The 8230-nt window shown below is 45.4% G+C and overlaps 1 protein-coding gene and 1 long non-coding RNA gene across 3 annotated transcripts in view; one reads left to right on the top strand and one right to left on the bottom strand.

Moving 5' to 3' along the window:
- Positions 1-453: 453 nt before the first annotated feature.
- On the bottom strand, positions 454-7651 carry LOC113975817. 2 transcript variants are annotated; one of them, XR_003536938.1, is made up of 3 exons: positions 7539-7651; positions 6770-6889; positions 454-474 (listed from the first exon to the last, which is right to left on the bottom strand). It is a non-coding gene; the product is annotated as an uncharacterized LOC113975817 (long non-coding RNA). The 2 variants fall into 2 exon arrangements; XR_003536936.1 differs by having other exon boundaries at positions 6770-6867.
- A 371-nt stretch (positions 7652-8022) lies between these two features.
- Positions 8023-8230, top strand: part of AMPD3 (adenosine monophosphate deaminase 3) — a 32687-nt gene continuing 32479 nt past the window's right edge. The window contains exon 1 of the mRNA XM_027700218.1: positions 8023-8136. The gene's annotated coding sequence lies outside the window, so the exon portion shown is untranslated. The remainder of the gene's footprint in view (positions 8137-8230) is intronic.

Below are 8230 nucleotides of genomic sequence, written 5' to 3'. Positions count from 1 at the left end.
AGATGACCTCAGGTCACCTGTGTATGACTCTGAGTGACCCCAGGTGACCCTTGGATGACCTAAGGTGACCCCAAGTGACTTCTGCCTGACCTCAGGTGACCCCTGAATGACCTAATGTGTCCCCAAATGACTCCTGGATGACCCCAGGTGACTCCTGGTGACCTGTGCATGACCCCAAGATGACCCCAAATGACCCCAGCTGACTGCTGGATGACCCCAGGTGATCCCTGGTGACCCCAGGCGATGCTTTGCCTGATTCCCCCAGGACAGGGTTGGCCTTCCTGGCTGCCAGGACATTGCTGACTCACCTTCAATTTGCCATCGACCAGGACCCCCAGGTCCCTTTCTGCAGCACTGCTTTCCAGCCTCTCATTCCCCAGGCTGGCTGTACATCCGGGGTTGCCCCATCCCAGGTGCAGAATCCAGCACTTCCCCTTGATGAAATTCATGTGCTTCTGGATTCCTTTGATATTCCTGTTTTGGAAACAAAAAGTTCATTGAAACTCAGAAATGCAATAACAGGGAAGGCAGGCACTGAGTTTAAAAGCTCTTTTTTTCTCCCACTTCTATCTGGATCTGAACAGACTGGCTGTTTCCCTACTCTCTGCTTATCCCACTGGATTGTACAGGAGATAACAGGAATAAGCCACTCAAACAGCTGACTAACCCAGCAGGTCACCTTCCACTTCATACCTGCTTTCACCTACTCGGGTCTCTCTTGGCTACCTGAGTCTCCAAGAGATTAGTCCAGGTTGGAGCTGTTCTTAACCAGCAAAAGCACAAAGCTCCAAGAGCTGTGCTGTGTCTGGTCACACAACTGTTGGATCACGGCTGGCTCACGCCCACCCCCCTGCTCACAGCACACAGGGAAGCTGGAGAATGAGCTCACCAGCACAGGATGGTTGGGACACCAAAACACACAGAGTTGAAAACGGAACTGGGCTCATTTTTGGAAGACGTCCACTGACTGATAACAATCAGGACAGTCCAGATTCCACCTCCAGTTCGTAAAGATTATAAAGCAATACAGGTGAGGCACAACAGGAAAAGGGTTGCTCTGTCTTTGACACTGTCTATTGACTTGTTGTTTCTGTTCATCCAGGATTTTCCTGATGGGGCTGGCTGGGCACCGGCAACAAGTGAAAAAGGGAAGGGGTATGAAGGTGTGTGGTCAAAAATGTCCAAGAAGAGAACCAGAGCAAAGCCCTGAGCTGAGCACTCCTGTACATCAATCCTTCAAGGTGCCTATGGAATTCAAGGCCTTTCCATGAAGAAAAAAGGCTAAAGAAAGGGAAAACCCCAAACCCAAACCGACATAAACCCAACCAACTTAAACACCCCAAACAAAGCACACACCCACCCTAACTTATCAGTCACTAAATCAGGAAGGAAAGAAGTGTAAAGCTGCAGGATCAGAAATTAGTACAGAGAGAACTGAGTGAGGCATTGAGCACAAAAGCCCTGGCAGCATCTACTAGTCCATGAAAGTATCCCAAGTGTTCAGCACCTGATGATGCTCTGCCCGCACACAAGAGGGCAAACAAACAGCAACAGCCCCCCCCCTCCGGAATCTCTCTGAATATCTCCTAGAGACAGAGTTCTGAGCTATGAGGGTCTTTTTTCTAGCCCTTAAGACACTTAAGTGACTTGGAAATCTGCCTTTGGACACAGGTATTGGAATCAGGTCCTCTGATTGTGGCAGCAGCTGAAACATAGCGCTCGAGATGCCCAGGACTTTGCAATTTCCCTTTGTCCACACTGGATTAACTTCACTTCGTGCAATAACTATGAACCAGTAAAGTCTTCCTTAGAGCCCCAGGGAAGGGCACCAATATGACTCAGGTATGTACGTGTGCTGTTTATTTTCACCGAAGGGAATGTCCCCCAAGGCTAAGGAAGAGGCGGGAGTTACAGGAAACCGCACGAGCGAGAAGAGCCACAGCAGCAAACAGGTCACTCCGGAGCCGGACGGAGCGATCTCTGACAGCGCCAACACCGCTCTTCCCTCTAATGTCTTGCGCTGGTGGCACGCACAGAGGAGGCTCCGGCAGGCACGGGCTGTTACGTAAGGTAAATCTGCATTCCTTGCGTAACGCGGCTCTTTACATAACCCCGGCCCCGGCCCCGGCCGCGGGGAGGGCGCCGAGCGGCCCCCGCGGGAGCGGAGCGGAGCGCATGGAGCATCCCGGCGGGGCCCTCCCGGAGAACCGCCCCCAGGAACAAACCGTGCCGCGCTCTGCCTACGGGCTAGGGAACAGGAAAGATGGGAAGTGTCACAGGCTGCGGACCCCCACGGCTGACAGCTTATGGGCTTTATGGAAAGAGGACAGGGGCTCTGTAAGTCATTTCGCATCTAAAATCACAGAACCGGAGAATCATCGAGGCTGGAAGAGACCTCTGAGATCACCCAGTCCCACCATCAGCCCAACAGCACCAGTATGAGCCCTACACCACTAAACCACATTGCCCAGAAATGGGTCCAGACACCTCCTGAACATCTCCAGGGGCGGTGACTCCACCACCGCCCTGGGCAACCTATTCCAGTGCCTGACCACCCTAACAGCGAAAACATAAATATAAGCACAGGCCTGGCTACTCAGCCAGATTGATTTTTACACAGACAGACTGGATAAAATAATAAAGCAATTCCCACTCCCAGGTGAAAGTCTAGGTTCTTACATGAGAATATGACAATTTTGTGTTGGGTTTCTTGCCAACTCTGCCTGCTGAGTGCTACACAAGCAACACAGAGAAGGTTTATTTGGGCTGTAAATGGTCAGCAGGAATCCCCATGTACAAATGAACACCCGGGTTGGAGGCTGCAGAGTTTCACTCACTCTTATGAAAGGAGAGACTTGAAAAATATACTTGTAAAACAAAGGGAAGAGGGGGGATACAGTGGGAACAGGGAAGATTGCAGTTCAACACACAGCCCAGAGTTCATTTAAGGATATGTGACCTTTGCGTAAAGTCACATCTGAACCATATCTCGCATTTCCTGGTTTTTGGGCAGTTATGCGCTCCATCTGCACCACACAGATACCTGTTAGTTGGGAAGGAAGCTTACAACAGGAGGGCCAAAGAACCCAGATGCAAACCCTTAGCACAAATTATCACAAAAAAATTCAGTGGTCACCTAAAAGTAATACCAATGCAGAAAAGAGTAGCACTTAGTGGAACTATTTGCATTTCCACTGCAAACATAATATGTAAAACCGATTCTAAACATATGGGTTAGATTCCAGCACCGACTTTTGCAGAAATGACCTAATTCGGAATATTCTTTATTTTAGGGATTTCCAAAATAGACCAAAGGGTTCCCCTCTGTGAGCTGTAATTACACTGTTTCATTATTTATCATGCCCTGGCAGTGTCTAATTTATTAGACCGTTGCATGCTGAATATTTTATTTTATGCGCATTCCAAGCAAACAAAATTCCTCTTAAAACAAAGCTGAGCAAAACAGCATTATACACCAGAGGGGTGGTTAAAAACTATTTCTACTGCGTTGCACATAACTGGGGTGAAATGTAACTTTCTGAAAATTCTCCGTTTTATGAATCAGATTTAAGGTCGTTCAGCTACACACACAGGTTTGGCTACTGCAGTCAGATCTCTCCTTCTTTGAACAGTTCCAGAATTTCAGATAAATTATGTATAAAGTCAGAGCAAGGCAGTCTTCCATCAAGGGTAACTACTTGCAAAGTCCAAGCTAAGTAGGCAAGCTGGTTTTAAATCAGTGTTTTATATGGCTGTTGTGACAAGGCAAGGCAGTTGATGCCAGAAAAGAATGCGCCAAGTGGCTGGAAAGAAAGCTTTCCAAATATCCAAATGGCAGCTTACAATTCCAAACACACCAAAATGTCCCATCTTGCTTGTAAAGCTTTCTTGTGCGGCAAAGTATTACAGTATATTCCATTTATAAAGTCACGGAAAACTTCAGTTATGTTGTTTCAGAGTCCTATTATTCGGACTGTACAGACACTTTCCCAGTTTAGTTTTAAAGCAGTGGCTGAACAGTCACATCCTTTTACGATGTCTATGGCTCCCACTTCCATTTCTGGTTCTAAACAGACTTATATTTGCATACTATATGCATTTTATTTCATAATAACATACTACAGGACAATTATACTCACAGGTATCCTTTCAGAAGGGAGAATGTCACTTGACTGAAAAAGCCCAAGAAACTGGATTCCAAACCTAATCTCAGTCCTAATGTCAGTGCAAGTGATTTTAAAAACATTTTGCACTTTCTGTAAGTGTAGCTGTACCTTATATGGTTGTATTCCGAACACTATGCAAGATGGAGTTTATGAAAAACTGGCCTAATCAAGGTTTCTCCTCCTTGTTCTGCTCTCACATACCTTCTGGAGTGGCCTTGGGCAATCCCCAAAACACAGAAAATTTGCTGCTTATATTTAGAATAGGAACCAAGCTTCTGGATTTTCAAATTCCTCTTTAACTCAATACTGAGAAAGACCCAAACATCTGTATCAAGAGCTCTTAACTGCTCTAATTCAATTACAGCACTGAATACACATGTGCCCAAATAATTTCTGCAAGCTTTATGAAAAGCAGTGGATAAGAAAGATGATGCTTTTTGATTTTTTGGCTTTGTAAAAAGGACATATATGATTTGCTTTGTATCATTTCAATAACTGAGTGGAGTAATTTTCTGTCTTTTTGAATGATTACAATTTTCTATATTATTTAATTTAAAAAGTTGAATGATTCTTCCTTTATAGTGGAGAGTATTTGATAATGCCATTCATCTACATTTCACGTTTGGCACAAACCTCCCCTTTGGCTTTTGGAGATAACTTCATTTAACCATGGGTTTTTTTGCTGTTGGAATATCACTAAGTCTTCAATAAGTAAATGCATGTGCTCCAAGCATATCATTAACTGAACTGACTGAATATCAGAAAAGCAAGTACCAGGTCCAATATTGCTTGGGTGCCACTAATGGCTACGTTATAGATTGAAATATTTCATTTGATCCATTAGTTGTTTTGTTGTTATCAACATCACAGTCAGTTATGTGAAACTATTCACAAAATGAATTCTGATTCCATTAGCTTTTAAGGCACCGTTCAAATGAAAGCAGTATGTTATTACAGCTGAAACAATCTCAAGTGAAAATGAGAGACCATTTGGATGAGTATTCATTCCAGCTTTAATCATCTCCCAGACAAGATTTGTCTGTTTCTAAAAATAATTGTTAATAATGTAATATTGTATGTTTAGGGGTTTTTTATTATTTTATTCCATTCCTCAGTAAATGCTGGCATTTAAAACTTTTATTGCATTTTCCTTTGTTAAAATAGACTGACTGCAAAAGAGCAGTCCAATACCACATGTGCTGGAACAATCATAGTGTCACCTCAAGAGTAATCTCTAAATAAGGCTTAAAACAAGCTGAAGACACAAAAAAACACAGACTTTTTTAAAAAAAATCATATAAATAAATGTGATCAGCTGTAACTTTGTGGTAAAAGGAAGTGGATAACTTTTTTTCTTGTACAGCAAAGTTTACCTGAGAGAACTAGTGCTTGCTACACAAAAGAAGTGAACTAACACCCAAATGGCTTCAGAAAGTACTGACATTTTGCAACGGGAATCACAACATTTAAAATAATTATGGAGACGCACTACTTTCAGTGTGGTGCATAAAAGTATAGCCTACTCAGAAACTGGACTGGCAGAAAGACTCCTTCATGGGGCAGAGGGCACGTGTTTAACAAGGTGTTGACTGTAATCATGAGGTGTTCTAAGTCTGGATGCAAAGTTTAATGCTTCATGGTTTGCAGGTGCCACTGGAAGAGTACAACAACATTTGTGTTGAAAATACGCTATTTCATTGCTGTCAGCCTAATGTTACTTCCATTCCCCAAAGATATATATGAATTGTTTGTTATGAGAGCAGAGATGGGACAGGAAACTGGACCCACCAGTCAAATGTCTGTTTGGAACACACCTTGTAAAATTACTGATCACAGTAATTGCTGCTGCAAAATGTGGGAGGACTTGAAGTATTTTCTCGTTAATTTATTACCATTAGCCTATTCTTACAATCCATCCTGCTCTTATTATAAATCTTGCAATAGTATCTTTTTAATGCTTCAATTACTACAGATGCATTTACTAAATTATGATCTCAGTTTGCCTTTAAGAGCTTCCAACTTGTTACAAAAAGGAAAGTTCATTTAAATACTCATGGTTACCTAGAAAAAGTGTCCTATATCCTTATGGCTTTGCACCTCAGTGCCCATAGAAGCTTTTTTTTTTAATTAGGGCATTTCTAAGGTCTCATTTCTGTGTTAATTCTCTGGCTTCTGTAATATGTGAACTCAAACTGCAAGGTTTTCTTCACTAGGGGCATACGAAGCTGTCCCTTTTCATGAAAGAAAACTGCAGAGACACAGTTATCTCCGAGTCCGTTATTTTTTCCACTGCAGTTGGCAGGAAGTCAGCCCAAGAGGGAACTATTCCAGGCTCTTGCATCCCACAGAAGGCAGATTAAATCAAGCGTGGAGGCAAGCCCCATTTGCCAAGCTGAGAAGAGAAGCCGTGGGATACCTGAGTCCAGCAGGCAGGGCACAGTTACGATTAGAGGGACAGCAAGGAGCCCAGACTGCCGGCAAACGACAAGCAGGCAAGTTCGGGCAAGTTCAGGCAGGCGCTTGGGAGAGAGGATGCAGCACAAACAGCTCAGCAATCAAGGGGAGCACTGAATGGGCAGCAGCAACAGGTGTTCTTTACTCACACGTCTAATGGGCAGGGCAGCCGTGAGTCACACACAGACACTTACAGAATGCAGTTTTCCGGGTGGTGTTTGGCTTGTCTGGGTGTAGCCGGCAGCAGCTGATGAAGACATTCAGAGTGACTGTGGGAGAAACACGTACACACAGCATAAGTCTTTTTTCCCAAGCTAAGAAACAATGCCTATTTTTGTAGTATAAATGCTATTCTAAAAATTTTTATTATTATTACGGCTGACTCATTTTCGAATGCTTTGAATTGGTGCATGTCTCATACAACAGCTGGGGCCATAATCCTTAGCCTTTTTTACGAGCATATGATGGTGATTGTGCTGATACCAGCGTGAAGGGTCAAAATATCCGGTCTTCTTTGCAACTCAGACTTGGTATGGTCACCTCCTTTCTTTTCATTTCCGTGTTTTCACCAGCTGTGTGAAGTAAAGGAGTTTCTGAAGCCAAACCCCCCTGAGGATTATGAAAGGTGCATTTCTATGCTTACCAAGCTGAGGGGACACAGAACTACCTGATTCCTCACATTTTGAGAGATCTACCTTTACCCTGATTATCTTTTTACACAAAGTACCTTGTTCTTCACTCGCTTCATTCCCAGTGCCTCCCTGCATCATAAAGATACTTTTATACCTAAATGTCTTCAGACTGCACTCCAAGTATTGTAACCCAAATTTATCAAAAACATCCCTAAAGTTTTCAGCTTCGGGGCCCAAAACCTCTCAAAATAAGGTCAAAATACTTCACATATTAATATCCTCATACCTGCTGAGTCACGCTTGTTTTGAGCTTCAGTTATTTGCCTTGGGTTATTTAACCAATAAGTTTTTCGAGGTTTGGCGTTTTCTTTTTTTTTTTTCTTATTTTTTAAATATAGACGAGCGCCCGTACCGGGTTGCTCCGCTGAAGGGCGGACACTGCCGAAAACACTTCTTGTGGGGACACATGGCCAGCACATCCCTCGGCTGTCACCTCCGCACCAGCCTCGCGACCTTCTGCTCTCGAACCGAAGTTTTTCTGCATTAAAGCGCCTTTTGAGGAGTTTTGAAAGAGGCGCCCGGGAAGGCGGCACCGCTGAGGCGAGCCCAGGCGGGCTGAGGTGGGCCGGGCCGCAGCTCCCTCCCTCTCTCCTTCCCCTCCCGCCCTCCTTCCCCGCCGCGCCGGTCAGGGGACATGTGACAGAGCCGCTTCTGCCTTGAAGCCACCGAAGGGGAAGGGGCCGGGGAGGGGAACAAGCAGACTTCCCTTCCCTCCTCCGGCTCCCGCCGAGGCCGCGGCCCCGCGGGGGAGGCACCGTCCCTGCCCCGCCACAGGTGCAGCCGGAGCTCAAAGCGCCGCGTCCTCACGGACACCCCGCACCGAGGTAGGGACGGGGCGCCCCGCCCGCCGCTCGCCCCCCGCGCCGGGGCGGGGCCGGGCAGCGCAGCCCCCCCGGGGCCGCGGGCAGGGCGCGGGGG

This window comes from Neopelma chrysocephalum, unplaced genomic scaffold (assembly GCF_003984885.1).
Source record: "Neopelma chrysocephalum unplaced genomic scaffold, ASM398488v2 Primary Assembly neopelma1_24, whole genome shotgun sequence".
Taxonomy (NCBI): domain Eukaryota; kingdom Metazoa; phylum Chordata; class Aves; order Passeriformes; family Pipridae; genus Neopelma; species Neopelma chrysocephalum.
This window is presented reverse-complemented; position numbering and strand designations above follow the sequence as displayed.